General features: G+C 45.3%; 10 non-coding genes across 10 annotated transcripts; all 10 read right to left on the bottom strand.

The window, feature by feature from the left end:
- Positions 1–344: 344 nt before the first annotated feature.
- Positions 345–416, bottom strand: trnap-agg (transfer RNA proline (anticodon AGG)). The gene has a single exon. It is a non-coding gene; the product is annotated as a tRNA-Pro (tRNA).
- A 249-nt stretch (positions 417–665) lies between these two features.
- trnap-ugg (transfer RNA proline (anticodon UGG)) lies at positions 666–737 on the bottom strand. The gene has a single exon. It is a non-coding gene; the product is annotated as a tRNA-Pro (tRNA).
- A 957-nt stretch (positions 738–1,694) lies between these two features.
- trnap-agg (transfer RNA proline (anticodon AGG)) lies at positions 1,695–1,766 on the bottom strand. The gene has a single exon. It is a non-coding gene; the product is annotated as a tRNA-Pro (tRNA).
- A 972-nt stretch (positions 1,767–2,738) lies between these two features.
- On the bottom strand, positions 2,739–2,810 carry trnap-agg (transfer RNA proline (anticodon AGG)). The gene has a single exon. It is a non-coding gene; the product is annotated as a tRNA-Pro (tRNA).
- A 973-nt stretch (positions 2,811–3,783) lies between these two features.
- On the bottom strand, positions 3,784–3,855 carry trnap-agg (transfer RNA proline (anticodon AGG)). The gene has a single exon. It is a non-coding gene; the product is annotated as a tRNA-Pro (tRNA).
- A 939-nt stretch (positions 3,856–4,794) lies between these two features.
- trnap-ugg (transfer RNA proline (anticodon UGG)) lies at positions 4,795–4,866 on the bottom strand. The gene has a single exon. It is a non-coding gene; the product is annotated as a tRNA-Pro (tRNA).
- A 2,690-nt stretch (positions 4,867–7,556) lies between these two features.
- Positions 7,557–7,628, bottom strand: trnap-agg (transfer RNA proline (anticodon AGG)). Its single transcript has one exon. It is a non-coding gene; the product is annotated as a tRNA-Pro (tRNA).
- Positions 7,629–8,599: 971 nt separating this feature from the next.
- On the bottom strand, positions 8,600–8,671 carry trnap-agg (transfer RNA proline (anticodon AGG)). Its single transcript has one exon. It is a non-coding gene; the product is annotated as a tRNA-Pro (tRNA).
- Positions 8,672–8,920: 249 nt separating this feature from the next.
- trnap-ugg (transfer RNA proline (anticodon UGG)) lies at positions 8,921–8,992 on the bottom strand. The gene has a single exon. It is a non-coding gene; the product is annotated as a tRNA-Pro (tRNA).
- Positions 8,993–9,949: 957 nt separating this feature from the next.
- trnap-agg (transfer RNA proline (anticodon AGG)) lies at positions 9,950–10,021 on the bottom strand. The gene has a single exon. It is a non-coding gene; the product is annotated as a tRNA-Pro (tRNA).
- Between the last annotated feature and the right edge of the window lie 6,268 nt (positions 10,022–16,289).

The raw sequence follows: 16,289 nt of genomic DNA, 5'->3' as shown, positions 1-16,289 counted from the left end.
TTATTGGTTAAGTGGTCCTTGGTATGAAAAAGTTTGAGAAACACTGCCCTAGACCAACGAACCATTACAAAATAAATGTTTGTCTGTCTTCCACACGATAGCCTGGTTAAATGACAATGGAAAACACTTTTCCATGAATTGCACTTTGTCCTCAATGAACACAGCTTGGATGAAAATGAATGGCTTCTCTACACAGAAGATGAGCCTTGATCATGATTTGCCCTAATTCAACATTAGGTTTCTAGCAAGGCACAGTATTGATCAAATAGTGAAGTCCACATTGCTTCCAACGAACAATTTTTGATACCTAAACTAAACCTGTTCCACACCTATGTAGATGTCTTGGGCTCGTCCGGGATTTGAACCCGGGACCTCTCGCACCCTAAGCGAGAATCATACCCCTAGACCAACGAACCATTACATAATAAATGTTTGTCTGTCTTCCACACGATAGCCTGGTTAAATGACAATGAAAAACACTTTTCCATGAATTGCACTTTGTCCTCAATGAACACAGCTTGGATGAAAATGAATGGCTTCTCTACACAGAAGATGAGCCTTGATCATTATTTGCCCGAACTCAATATTAGGTTTCTAGCAGGGCACAGACACGAACAATTTTTGATACCTAAACTAAACCTGTTCCACACCTATGTAGATGTCTTGGGCTCGTCCGGGATTTGAACCCGGGACCTCTCGCACCCAAAGCGAGAATCATACCCCTAGACCAACGAGCCATGAAAATTGTGGTTTTTTGGTCTTCCCAACGATATTCTGTTTATTGCACTTTGTCCTCAATGAACATAGCTTGGATAACAATTGATGGATTCTCGACACAGAAGATGAGCCTTGATCATTATATGCCCCAACTCAACATAAAGTTTCTAGCAGGGCACAGTATTGGTCAAAATGTGAAGTACACATTGCTTCCAACGAACAATTGTTGATACCTAAACTAAACCTGTTCCACACCTATGTTCTTGGGCTCGTCCGGGATTTGAACCCGGGACCTCTCGCACCCTAAGCGAGAATCATACCCCTAGACCAGTGTTTTTCAAAGTGTTTTCCGCGGACCACTGGTGGTCCGTGAGTGCCCCCTAGTGGTCTGTGAGTATATTGGTAACATTTGAAATAAATAAATACATTTAAGTTTTCCGCACTCTCGCAGGAATATTTCCGCAATGGAGCGAGCTTAAGTTTCACTTTTGATTGCATGATATAGCCCAGTGCAACACCTTCGTCACACATGTTGCAACCTGTTTGTACCATGTTCAGGCGATTTGTAATCTGTTCTATAAAAACCATGTGTATTTTTATATTTGTGGAGTTAGGTGGTCCGCGAGTTTTTTTTTATTGGTTAAGTGGTCCTTGGTATGAAAAAGTTTGAGAAACACTGCCCTAGACCAACGAACCATTACAAAATAAATGTTTGTCTGTCTTCCACACGATAGCCTGGTTAAATGACAATGGAAAACACTTTTCCATGAATTGCACTTTGTCCTCAATGAACACAGCTTGGATGAAAATGAATGGCTTCTCTACACAGAAGATGAGCCTTGATCATGATTTGCCCTAATTCAACATTAGGTTTCTAGCAAGGCACAGTATTGATCAAATAGTGAAGTCCACATTGCTTCCAACGAACAATTTTTGATACCTAAACTAAACCTGTTCCACACCTATGTAGATGTCTTGGGCTCGTCCGGGATTTGAACCCGGGACCTCTCGCACCCTAAGCGAGAATCATACCCCTAGACCAACGAACCATTACATAATAATTGTTTGTCTGTCTTCCACACGATAGCCTGGTTAAATGACAATGAAAAACACTTTTCCATGAATTGCACTTTGTCCTCAATGAACACAGCTTGGATGAAAATGCATGGCTTCTCTACACAGAAGATGAGCCTTGATCATTATTTGCCCGAACTCAACATTAGGTTTCTAGCAGGGCACAGCATTGATGCCATTGTGAATTACACATTGCTTCCAACGAACAATTGTTGATACCTAAAGTAAACCTGTTCAGCACCTATGTAGATGTCTTGGGCTCGTCCGTGATTTGAACCCTGGACCTCTCGCACCCTAAGCGAGAATCATACCCCAAGACCAGTGTTTTTCAAAGTGTGGTCCGTGAGTGTTACCCTAGTGGTCTGTGAGTATATTGGTAACATTTGAAATAAATACATTTAAGTTTTCCGCACTCTCGCAGGAATATTTCCGCAATGGAGCGAGCTTAAGTTTCACTTTTGATTGCATGATATAGCCCAGTGCAACACCTTCGTCACACATGTTGCAACCTGTTTGTACCATGTTCAGGCGATTTGTAATCTGTTCTATAAAAACCATGTGTATTTTTATATTTGTGGAGTTAGGTGGTCCGCGAGTTTTTTTTTATTGGTTAAGTGGTCCTTGGTATGAAAAAGTTTGAGAAACACTGCCCTAGACCAACGAACCATTACAAAATAAATGTTTGTCTGTCTTCCACACGATAGCCTGGTTAAATGACAATGAAAAACACTTTTCCATAAATTGCACTTTGTCCTCAATGAACACAGTTTGGATGAAAATGCATGGCTTCTCTACACAGAAGATGAGCCTTGATCATGATTTGCCCTAATTCAACATTAGGTTTCTAGCAAGGCACAGTATTGATCAAATAGTGAAGTCCACATTGCTTCCAACGAACAATTGTTGATACCTAAACTAAACCTGTTCCACACCTATGTAAATGTCTTGGGCTCGTCCGGGATTTGAACCCGGGACCTCTCGCACCCTAAGCGAGAATCATACCCCTAGACCAACGAACCATTACATAATAAATGTTTGTCTGTCTTCCACACGATAGCCTGGTTAAATGACAATGAAAAACACTTTTCCATGAATTGCACTTTGTCCTCAATGAACACAGCTTGGATGAAAATGCATGGCTTCTCTACACAGAAGATGAGCCTTGATCATTATTTGCCCGAACTCAACATTAGGTTTCTAGCAGGGCACAGCATTGATGCCATTGTGAATTACACATTGCTTCCAACGAACAATTGTTGATACCTAAAGTAAACCTGTTCAGCACCTATGTAGATGTCTTGGGCTCGTCCGTGATTTGAACCCGGGACCTCTCGCACCCTAAGCGAGAATCATACCCCAAGACCAGTGTTTTTCAAAGTGTGGTCCGTGAGTGCCCCCTAGTGGTCTGTGAGTATATTGGTAACATTTGAAATAATAATACATTTAAGTTTTCCGCACTCTCGCAGGAATATTTCCGCAATGGAGCGAGCTTAAGTTTCACTTTTGATTGCATGATATAGCCCAGTGCAACACCTTCGTCACACATGTTGCAACCTGTTTGTACCATGTTCAGGCGATTTGTAATCTGTTCTATAAAAACCATGTGTATTTTTATATTTGTGGAGTTAGGTGGTCCGCGAGTTTTTTTTTATTGGTTAAGTGGTCCTTGGTATGAAAAAGTTTGAGAAACACTGCCCTAGACCAACGAACCATTACAAAATAAATGTTTGTCTGTCTTCCACACGATAGCCTGGTTAAATGACAATGAAAAACACTTTTCCATGAATTGCACTTTGTCCTCAATGAACACAGCTTGGATGAAAATGCATGGCTTCTCTACACAGAAGATGAGCCTTGATCATGATTTGCCCTAATTCAACATTAGGTTTCTAGCAAGGCACAGTATTGATCAAATAGTGAAGTCCACATTGCTTCCAACGAACAATTTTTGATACCTAAACTAAACCTGTTCCACACCTATGTAGATGTCTTGGGCTCGTCCGGGATTTGAACCCGGGACCTCTCGCACCCTAAGCGAGAATCATACCCCTAGACCAACGAACCATTACATAATAAATGTTTGTCTGTCTTCCACACGATAGCCTGGTTAAATGACAATGAAAAACACTTTTCCATGAATTGCACTTTGTCCTCAATGAACACAGCTTGGATGAAAATGCATGGCTTCTCTACACAGAAGATGAGCCTTGATCATTATTTGCCCGAACTCAACATTAGGTTTCTAGCAGGGCACAGCATTGATGCCATTGTGAATTACACATTGCTTCCAACGAACAATTGTTGATACCTAAAGTAAACCTGTTCAGCACCTATGTAGATGTCTTGGGCTCGTCCGTGATTTGAACCCGGGACCTCTCGCACCCTAAGCGAGAATCATACCCCAAGACCAGTGTTTTTCAAAGTGTGGTCCGTGAGTGCCCCCTAGTGGTCTGTGAGTATATTGGTAACATTTGAAATAAATACATTTAAGTTTTCCGCACTCTCGCAGGAATATTTCCGCAATGGAGCGAGCTTAAGTTTCACTTTTGATTGCATGATATAGCCCAGTGCAACACCTTCGTCACACATGTTGCAACCTGTTTGTACCATGTTCAGGCGATTTGTAATCTGTTCTATAAAAACCATGTGTATTTTTATATTTGTGGAGTTAGGTGGTCCGCGAGTTTTTTTTTATTGGTTAAGTGGTCCTTGGTATGAAAAAGTTTGAGAAACACTGCCCTAGACCAACGAACCATTACAAAATAAATGTTTGTCTGTCTTCCACACGATAGCCTGGTTAAATGACAATGGAAAACACTTTTCCATGAATTGCACTTTGTCCTCAATGAACACAGCGTGGATGAAAATGAATGGCTTCTCTACACAGAAGATGAGCCTTGATCATTATTTGCCCGAACTCAATATTAGGTTTCTAGCAGGGCACAGACACGAACAATTTTTGATACCTAAACTAAACCTGTTCCACACCTATGTAGATGTCTTGGGCTCGTCCGGGATTTGAACCCGGGACCTCTCGCACCCAAAGCGAGAATCATACCCCTAGACCAACGAGCCATGAAAATTGTGGTTTTTTGGTCTTCCCAACGATATTCTGTTTATTGCACTTTGTCCTCAATGAACATAGCTTGGATAACAATTGATGGATTCTCGACACAGAAGATGAGCCTTGATCATTATATGCCCCAACTCAACATAAAGTTTCTAGCAGGGCACAGTATTGGTCAAAATGTGAAGTACACATTGCTTCCAACGAACAATTGTTGATACCTAAACTAAACCTGTTCCACACCTATGTTCTTGGGCTCGTCCGGGATTTGAACCCGGGACCTCTCGCACCCTAAGCGAGAATCATATCCCTAGACCAGTGTTTTTCAAAGTGTGGTCCGCGGACCACTGGTGGTCCGTGAGTGCCCCCTAGTGGTCTGTGAGTATATTGGTAACATTTGAAATAAATAAATACATTTAAGTTTTCCGCACTCTCGCAGGAATATTTCCGCAATGGAGCGAGCTTAAGTTTCACTTTTGATTGCATGATATAGCCCAGTGCAACACCTTCGTCACACATGTTGCAACCTGTTTGTACCATGTTCAGGCGATTTGTAATCTGTTCTATAAAAACCATGTGTATTTTTATATTTGTGGAGTTAGGTGGTCCGCGAGTTTTTTTTTATTGGTTAAGTGGTCCTTGGTATGAAAAAGTTTGAGAAACACTGCCCTAGACCAACGAACCATTACAAAATAAATGTTTGTCTGTCTTCCACACGATAGCCTGGTTAAATGACAATGGAAAAACACTTTTCCATGAATTGCACTTTGTCCTCAATGAACACAGCTTGGATGAAAATGAATGGCTTCTCTACACAGAAGATGAGCCTTGATCATTATTTGCCCGAACTCAACATTAGGTTTCTAGCAGGGCACAGCATTGATGCCATTGTGAATTACACATTGCTTCCAACGAACAATTGTTGATACCTAAAGTAAACCTGTTCAGCACCTATGTAGATGTCTTGGGCTCGTCCGTGATTTGAACCCGGGACCTCTCGCACCCTAAGCGAGAATCATACCCCAAGACCAGTGTTTTTCAAAGTGTGGTCCGTGAGTGCCCCCTAGTGGTCTGTGAGTATATTGGTAACATTTGAAATAAATACATTTAAGTTTTCCGCACTCTCGCAGGAATATTTCCGCAATGGAGCGAGCTTAAGTTTCACTTTTGATTGCATGATATAGCCCAGTGCAACACCTTCGTCACACATGTTGCAACCTGTTTGTACCATGTTCAGGCGATTTGTAATCTGTTCTATAAAAACCATGTGTATTTTTATATTTGTGGAGTTAGGTGGTCCGCGAGTTTTTTTTTATTGGTTAAGTGGTCCTTGGTATGAAAAAGTTTGAGAAACACTGCCCTAGACCAACGAACCATTACAAAATAAATGTTTGTCTGTCTTCCACACGATAGCCTGGTTAAATGACAATGGAAAACACTTTTCCATGAATTGCACTTTGTCCTCAATGAACACAGTTTGGATGAAAATGCATGGCTTCTCTACACAGAAGATGAGCCTTGATCATGATTTGCCCTAATTCAACATTAGGTTTCTAGCAAGGCACAGTATTGATCAAATAGTGAAGTCCACATTGCTTCCAACGAACAATTGTTGATACCTAAACTAAACCTGTTCCACACCTATGTAGATGTCTTGGGCTCGTCCGGGATTTGAACCGGGGCCTCTCGCACCCTAAGCGAGAATCATACCCCTAGACCAACGAACCATTACATAATAAATGTTTGTCTGTCTTCCACACGATAGCCTGGTTAAATGACAATGAAAAACACTTTTCCATGAATTGCACTTTGTCCTCAATGAACACAGCTTGGATGAAAATGCATGGCTTCTCTACACAGAAGATGAGCCTTGATCATTATTTGCCCGAACTCAACATTAGGTTTCTAGCAGGGCACAGCATTGATGCCATTGTGAATTACACATTGCTTCCAACGAACAATTGTTGATACCTAAAGTAAACCTGTTCAGCACCTATGTAGATGTCTTGGGCTCGTCCGTGATTTGAACCCGGGACCTCTCGCACCCTAAGCGAGAATCATACCCCAAGACCAGTGTTTTTCAAAGTGTGGTCCGTGAGTGCCCCCTAGTGGTCTGTGAGTATATTGGTAACATTTGAAATAAATACATTTAAGTTTTCCGCACTCTCGCAGGAATATTTCCGCAATGGAGCGAGCTTAAGTTTCACTTTTGATTGCATGATATAGCCCAGTGCAACACCTTCGTCACACATGTTGCAACCTGTTTGTACCATGTTCAGGCGATTTGTAATCTGTTCTATAAAAACCATGTGTATTTTTATATTTGTGGAGTTAGGTGGTCCGCGAGTTTTTTTTTATTGGTTAAGTGGTCCTTGGTATGAAAAAGTTTGAGAAACACTGCCCTAGACCAACGAACCATTACAAAATAAATGTTTGTCTGTCTTCCACACGATAGCCTGGTTAAATGACAATGGAAAACACTTTTCCATGAATTGCACTTTGTCCTCAATGAACACAGCTTGGATGAAAATGCATGGCTTCTCTACACAGAAGATGAGCCTTGATCATGATTTGCCCTAATTCAACATTAGGTTTCTAGCAAGGCACAGTATTGATCAAATAGTGAAGTCCACATTGCTTCCAACGAACAATTTTTGATACCTAAACTAAACCTGTTCCACACCTATGTAGATGTCTTGGGCTCGTCCGGGATTTGAACCCGGGACCTCTCGCACCCTAAGCGAGAATCATACCCCTAGACCAACGAACCATTACATAATAAATGTTTGTCTGTCTTCCACACGATAGCCTGGTTAAATGACAATGAAAAACACTTTTCCATGAATTGCACTTTGTCCTCAATGAACACAGCTTGGATGAAAATGCATGGCTTCTCTACACAGTAGATGAGCCTCGATCATTATTTGCCCGAACTCAACATTAGGTTTCTAGCAGGGCACAGCATTGATGCCATTGTGAATTACACATTGCTTCCAACGAACAATTGTTGATACCTAAAGTAAACCTGTTCAGCACCTATGTAGATGTCTTGGGCTCGTCCGTGATTTGAACCCGGGACCTCTCGCACCCTAAGCGAGAATCATACCCCAAGACCAGTGTTTTTCAAAGTGTGGTCCGTGAGTGCCCCCTAGTGGTCTGTGAGTATATTGGTAACATTTGAAATAAATACATTTAAGTTTTCCGCACTCTCGCAGGAATATTTCCGCAATGGAGCGAGCCTAAGTTTCACTTTTGATTGCATGATATAGCCCAGTGCAACACCTTCGTCACACATGTTGCAACCTGTTTGTACCATGTTCAGGCGATTTGTAATCTGTTCTATAAAAACCATGTGTATTTTTATATTTGTGGAGTTAGGTGGTCCGCGAGTTTTTTTTTATTGGTTAAGTGGTCCTTGGTATGAAAAAGTTTGAGAAACACTGCCCTAGACCAACGAACCATTACAAAATAAATGTTTGTCTGTCTTCCACACGATAGCCTGGTTAAATGACAATGGAAAACACTTTTCCATGAATTGCACTTTGTCCTCAATGAACACAGCTTGGATGAAAATGCATGGCTTCTCTACACAGAAGATGAGCCTTGATCATGATTTGCCCTAATTCAACATTAGGTTTCTAGCAAGGCACAGTATTGATCAAATAGTGAAGTCCACATTGCTTCCAACGAACAATTTTTGATACCTAAACTAAACCTGTTCCACACCTATGTAGATGTCTTGGGCTAGTCCGGGATTTGAACCCGGGACCTCTCGCACCCTAAGCGAGAATCATACCCCTAGACCAACGAACCATTACATAATAAATGTTTGTCTGTCTTCCACACGATAGCCTGGTTAAATGACAATGAAAAACACTTTTCCATGAATTGCACTTTGTCCTCAATGAACACAGCTTGGATGAAAATGCATGGCTTCTCTACACAGAAGATGAGCCTTGATCATTATTTGCCCGAACTCAATATTAGGTTTCTAGCAGGGCACAGACACGAACAATTTTTGATACCTAAACTAAACCTGTTCCACACCTATGTAGATGTCTTGGGCTCGTCCGGGATTTGAACCCGGGACCTCTCGCACCCAAAGCGAGAATCATACCCCTAGACCAACGAGCCATGAAAATTGTGGTTTTTTGGTCTTCCCAACGATATTCTGTTTATTGCACTTTGTCCTCAATGAACATAGCTTGGATAACAATTGATGGATTCTCGACACAGAAGATGAGCCTTCATCATTATATGCCCCAACTCAACATAAAGTTTCTAGCAGGGCACAGTATTGGTCAAAATGTGAAGTACACATTGCTTCCAACGAACAATTGTTGATACCTAAACTAAACCTGTTCCACACCTATGTTCTTGGGCTCGTCCGGGATTTGAACCCGGGACCTCTCCCACCCTAAGCGAGAATCATACCCCTAGACCAGTGTTTTTCAAAGTGTTTTCCGCGGACCACTGGTGGTCCGTGAGTGCCCCCTAGTGGTCTGTGAGTATATTGGTAACATTTGAAATAAATAAATACATTTAAGTTTTCCGCACTCTCGCAGGAATATTTCCGCAATGGAGCGAGCTTAAGTTTCACTTTTGATTGCATGATATAGCCCAGTGCAACACCTTCGTCACACGTGTTGCAACCTGTTTGTACCATGTTCAGGCGATTTGTAATCTGTTCTATAAAAACCATGTGTATTTTTATATTTGTGGAGTTAGGTGGTCCGCGAGTTTTTTTTTATTGGTTAAGTGGTCCTTGGTATGAAAAAGTTTGAGAAACACTGCCCTAGACCAACGAACCATTACAAAATAAATGTTTGTCTGTCTTCCACACGATAGCCTGGTTAAATGACAATGGAAAACACTTTTCCATGAATTGCACTTTGTCCTCAATGAACACAGCTTGGATAAAAATGCATGGCTTCTCTACACAGAAGATGAGCCTTGATCATGATTTGCCCTAATTCAACATTAGGTTTCTAGCAAGACACAGTATTGATCAAATAGTGAAGTCCACATTGCTTCCAACGAACAATTTTTGATACCTAAACTAAACCTGTTCCACACCTATGTAGATGTCTTGGGCTCGTCCGGGATTTGAACCCGGGACCTCTCGCACCCTAAGCGAGAATCATACCCCTAGACCAACGAACCATTACATACCCTAGGGACCAGAGGGTACAATGGTTGGACATTTACTACCGGCCGCGGTATGCCTAGTGTACAGGGTCCATATAACCGACTTAATGCATAGCGGGAAGTCGGTTATATAGACATCAACAGAATAAGTGTTTAACGGTGATTTAAACTAGTTTATGCGGGGAAAAGAGTGCTCAAAATCGGATTCAACAGGCCATCCACACCGACTCCCATTAAAAGTGATTGAAATGTACAGGAATCTGTCCATTTCAATCACATTTGATGACCCGTCCAGGGTGACTTTCTTCCCCAGGAATTAGTGTCTGAAAGCTGGCTAACATTACTTTAAATACAGTGTGCACATGGCTTTATTACCCATGAAATAGTGTGTGAAAGCTGGGTGAGTTTGATGTGAATTTAGGGAGGGAGAGCAGCAGCAGCAGCAGCAGCAGCCGCCGCAGCAGCAGCAGGCTGTGACCCTGGCGGAAATACATTGATTGTTTTAGTCAGGAATAAGTGTTTAGAAGGCGGGTAAAGTGTTCCTGCAGCTCCTCCATGACGGTAATAATGATTAGATATAATTGCCAGGGCAGAAAGCTCTTTTTAAAAGTGAAAAAACGATTTGAAACCGTTTGAAATGACTGGCGGGTGCTGATGGAAAGCAGGCGGAAATAAATTGATTGTTTACCCAGGAAAAGGTGTTTAAAAGGCGGGTAAAGTGTCCATGCAGCTCCTCCATGACGGTAATAATGATTAGAAATCATTTATAGGGCAGAAAGCTGTTTTTAAAAGTGAAAAAACGATTTGAAACCGTTTGAAATGACTGGCGGGTGCTGATGGAAAGCAGGCGGAAATAAATTGATTGTTTACCCAGGAAAAGGTGTTTAAAAGGCGGGTAAAGTGTCCCTGCAGCTCCTCCATGACGGTAATAATGATTAGAAATCATTTACAGGGCAGAAAGCTGTTTTTAAAAGTGAAAAAACGATTTGAAACCGTTTGAAATGACTGGCGGGTGCTGATGGAAAGCAGGCGGAAATACATGGATTGTTTTACCCAGGAGAAGGTGTTTACAAGGCGGGTAAAGTGTTCCTGCAGCCCTTTAAATACAGTGTGCACATGGCTTTATTACCCATGAAATAGTGTGTGAAAGATGGGTAACTTTGCTGTGAATTTAAGGGAGATATGGCCCTTTCAAACAGGGAGATGTACAGGCCTTTATTACCCACGAATTAGTGTCTGAAAGCTGGCTAACATTACTTTAAATACATGGTGCACATGGCTCTGTTACCCATGAAATAGTGTGTGAAAGCTGGGTGAGTTTGATGTGAATTTAAGGAAGATATGGCCATTTCATCCACACCTCACGACTCCCATTCAAAGTGATTGAAATGTACAGCACTCTGTACATTTCAATCACATTTCACGACCCGACCAGGGTGACTTTCTTCCCCACGAATTAGTGTCTGAAAGCTGGCTAACATTACTTTAAATGCATGGTGCACATGGCTCTGTTACCCATGAATTAGTGTGTGAAAGATGGGTAACTTTGCTGTGAATTTAAGGGAGATATGGCCCTTTCAAACAGGGAGATGTACAGGCCTTTATTACCCACGAATTAGTGTCTGAAAGCTGGCTAACATTACTTTAAATGCATGGTGCACATGGCTCTGTTACCCATGAATTACTGTGTGAAAGATGGGTAACTTTGCTGTGAATTTAAGGGAGATATGGCCATTTCATCCACACCTCACGACTCCCATTCAAAGTGATTGAAATGTACAGCACTCTGTACATTTCAATCACATTTCACGACCTGTGTAGACTGGCTTTCTTACCCATTAGGTACACCGACAAAGGCACCTCTTCGGGGCCGCTCCAAGACCCCCAAAACACGGACTGAGGAGCTCCAGGATCCCTCCCATGTACCTCCAGAACCTCGAGCACCTTGGGTCCCCGGGCCCCCGAACTTAAGCACTCCCCCACGGACTAAACCAAGATGATCACACCCTCAAGAATCTCGTGCCCCTGGTTACACTTAAAGGGGGTCTACTTTGCGGTGCTTTGCCGTCCGCCCATCGGCACCCATAGTCGGCCTTCTTCACAGCAGCAGCACCCAACCTCCATGGAGGATTTTGCTCGTGCCCCTGGCTACACTTAAAGGGGGTCTACTTTGCGGTGCTTTGCCGTCCGCCCATCGGCACCCATAGTCGGCCTTCTTCACAGCAGCAGCACCCAACCTCCATGGAGGATTTTGCTCGTGCCCCTGGCTACACTTAAAGGGGGTCTACATTGCGGTGCTTTGCCGTCCGCCCATCGGCACCCATAGTCGGCCTTCTTCACAGCAGCAGCACCCAACCTCCATGGAGGATTTTGCTCGTGCCCCTGGCTACACTTAAAGGGGGTCTACTTTGCGGTGCTTTGCCGTCCGCCCATCGGCACCCATAGTCGGCCTTCTTCACAGCAGCAGCACCCAACCTCCATGGAGGATTTTGCTCGTGCCCCTGGCTACACTTAAAGGGGGTCTACTTTGCGGTGCTTTGCCGTCCGCCCATCGGCACCCATAGTCGGCCTTCTTCACAGCAGCAGCACCCAACCTCCATGGAGGATTTTGCTCGTGCCCCTGGCTACACTTAAAGGGGGTCTACTTTGCGGTGCTTTGCCGTCCGCCCATCGGCACCCATAGTCGGCCTTCTTCACAGCAGCAGCACCCAACCTCCATGGAGGATTTTGCTCGTGCCCCTGGCTACACTTAAAGGGGGTCTACTTTGCGGTGCTTTGCCGTCCGCCCATCGGCACCCATAGTCGGCCTTCTTCACAGCACCACCTGCCCTGCTGGAGGTTCACACTTTAACTTTTTTTACCCTCTTCTACCTTACAAATCATCCCACACTTGAGCACTCCTCACTCGGACTAAACACCTACATGCTACCACCAGAACCAGAATATCGTGCCCCTGGGGATCTTAAAGGAAGAAAACCCATAGTGGGATTTAAAAACAGAAGACTTAGTAATTTTAACAAACTTTATTTACAGTAATATTGACAGTAATAAATACATTCAAACAGGATATAACGTATTTACAAGGGGACTGATTACAACAACACACTGCATATTTACAAGTTGATCACTGGCAACAGTGGGTGAAGTTGGGGCAGAGTATGGCACCCTCTCTTCACCCATGTCTGAGGGGTTGTGTTCGGCCAGTGACTGGTCCCTCTTCGGGACATGTCTTGGTAGGGAGTCTTGGTAGGGAGCCAGGCTGTGCTCCTCTCCAGAGTTGTCACTGTCGATGTCAATACCCGCAAAAGTGTCTTCATTTCCCGCTGCTGCTGCTGTCGATGCCGCCGCCGCTGCTTGCAGTGACTCTGTGAAGAGCAACCGAATGTCCGCAGCCTCCTTCAAAGAAGGATTATTCGCGTAAAATTTGTCCGCAGTTGCAGTGTTGTGACACATGAAATCACTCACTCTTTGGCGGTTGCCTTTGTCTTGAAACCTCTTCGCATTATCGGCGTGGACTGTGCGGAGGTCGGTGAAGTTAATGGGACTGCGGAGTCCCACATCAGCCCATGCCAACCTCAGGGAGTAGGCAAGCTTCCTGAACGGGTTCTTCCCCTCTGTGTACAGAAAGTAACGGCTCTGGGTGCAGGTCAGCGTACCCTTAATTTCCAGCCACCTCTTCATCCATCCAAATTATTCTACGGTGAGGTACAGCTGCGCCTCCCCGAACGCGTTGGCCGTCTTGTGGTTACTTACCTGTTATGACAGAGATAGAGAGTGTCAATACAATGTCAATCATGCATATAACTGCCAGAATAAATACATTGATTAATAGCACTCACATGAACCAGGTAGCCGAAGGCAGTGCCAGTTGTATCCGCCTTTCGGACCTCGGCGTTGGTCATGTTGGAGTAGACCCCCGGACGGTGGCCATAAATGCAGCTCCAATGAAGAGTCATATACCCATAGAGCAGTGTCCGGGTCGCGGTAGTCGGATTGCTGGCCATCACATCCAGGAGCTGAGGGATGCGAGTGGTGGTCGAAGTCAAGCATGTCATTAGGTCGTTGTGGCTCGGCAGACCTTCCATCTTGTCACGCTTCACTTGCATCTGGTGGATAAGTACTTTTCTCTTCAGGGACTTCAGGATGGCAACTACTTCCCGTTTGATTAAAATCATGTCGGTTTGGCTGAGCCTGCTCCCCTTGCACGGTGTGTCGGCCATGTACTTGAGAAAGTGTGATATATTCTTGATGTAGAAGTCGGAGGTCGTGACCTGAAGGCTTGACTTCATCAGGCTCCGGGACCACCCGCGTATCCTCTTGAGATCCCTCAAAAAGAGCCAGTCAGACAGGCGATTGAAACCGTGTGCCACGACTTCACTCTGCTTAGTTTGGAGACTGTGTTTTCCTGGAGCCTCACTGGTGGGTCGATACCTGCATAATGCTCCCGGTATCCTTGCAGATACTCCTCTGTGAAATATAAACAGTACTTTAATGACCACACATGATGTGTTACAGAAACTGCATGTGTCACATAGCCAAAACACTTACCCATGATCCGTGGGAATGTTATGTCCCGCATTATATTTCCCCGGCCCCTGCCCCGGAACCAGGGGGAATTTATGGGAGGGGAGGTTGACGAGGCCTCGGTATGGATGGATGCAGGCTCTGAGGAGCTGGATGAATGGGTGTGAGAGCCAGTGGGGGACTTGCTGCAGGCGGGAATGGGAGACGTGCTGCAGGCGGGAATGGGAGACGTGCTGCAGGCAGGAATGGGAGACTTGCTGCAGGAGGGACCTTTCGACTTGGACAGCCTCGTTGGTGTCGACTCTGGTCGGGGTCGTTTCTTCAGAATGACCCGCTCTCGTTCCTCCCCATCGAACGCGGGCATGTCCCCGGCCCGCTGATCCATCCTCTGTCGCTTGTCCTTTATCCTCTGCTGCAACTTGCAGCGCAGGGATTTCACCTCAGCAGCATATATGTCCCGCTGAGCCCTCACTGCGTTAGCCTCCAGCCTCCATTCTTTGCAGTCCGGGTTGTCACATTCATTCACCGGGGACAAGGGTGGAGGTTGTGACAGTATATCGTCGTCTGCCACCGTGTCAACAGCCCAAGCGGTAATCATTTCTATGGTGGGGTTTGTCATTCGGAGTTCATAAAGCTCCTTCTTGGCCACTGTCATTTTCATTTGATTTTGAACCACATGTAGTTCCTCCCGGGCCAGCTCAACATGGTCTCTGGCCAAGTGGCGATCCAGCCTTGTGCCACGGTACTCGCATCCCAGAATGGTACAGGGATGGAGCCTAATGTTGGTCCGTCCGTTGGCCAACAACAGCAGAATTTTTCTTTCATCCAAGTTACGCACACCATGGTTCCTCTGTAGGTGCTTGCTCAGGGCACGGTAGGAGCTATTGCAGATCGGACAACGGACCGCCATCCGACCTGTATTCTTGAGCATTTCAGTACAGGGAAATGTCACCAGAATCGTGGGTAAAAAAGAAGGAAGCGTGAAAAGACTCACGAAAGACGCACTCAGCTTATTTTCAAATCAGTGTTTGTTTTCATTTGCATCATGGTGCGGTGTCCCATTTAGGCACTCGTTAGGCGGGCAGAGATCCCTGTAATCTCCCCTCACGTTCCTCCAGAATCTGATTCTCCCAAAGGATACCCGACAGTTTCGGGTACGACCCAGAGGGCGCACGGTGGACGGCCAGGGCGAGGCCGCCACACCGCGCTGGAGTCAGGGTCCCGGTGAGGCGCAGGACGGAGCACCCGGCAGTAGCCTCCAGCAGACCCCCGCGCGGTTCCCTCGTCCCTCAGAAGAGGTGGAGAGGCGGAGGGGTGGGTCTTTTCATCTGCTGGCGGGTTGCCGGGATAACAGTATCCTCCGGGGAGGCATTGAACCCCTCTCAACTGCCCCCCCGGAGGAGGCAGGGGAGTCAGGTACCCAGAGGGTGGACGGCCAGGGCGAGGCCGCCACACCGCGCTGGAGTCAGGGTCCCGGTGAGGCGCAGGACGGAGCACCCGGCAGTAGCCTCCGGCAGACCCCCGCGCGGTTCCCTCGTCCCTCAGAAGAGGTGGAGAGGCGGAGGGGTGGGTCTTTTCATCTGCTGGCGGGTTGCCGGGATAACAGTATACTCCGGGGAGGCATTGAACCCCTCTCAACTGCCCCCCGGAGGAGGCAGGGGAGTCAGGTACCCAGAGGGTGGACGGCCAGGGCGAGGCCGCCACACCGCGCTGGAGTCAGGGTCCCGGTGAGGCGCAGGACGGAGCACCCGGCAGTAGC

Source organism: Pseudochaenichthys georgianus, unplaced genomic scaffold, assembly GCF_902827115.2.
Source record: "Pseudochaenichthys georgianus unplaced genomic scaffold, fPseGeo1.2 scaffold_1568_arrow_ctg1, whole genome shotgun sequence".
Classification (NCBI taxonomy): Eukaryota; Metazoa; Chordata; class Actinopteri; order Perciformes; family Channichthyidae; genus Pseudochaenichthys; species Pseudochaenichthys georgianus.
This window is presented reverse-complemented; position numbering and strand designations above follow the sequence as displayed.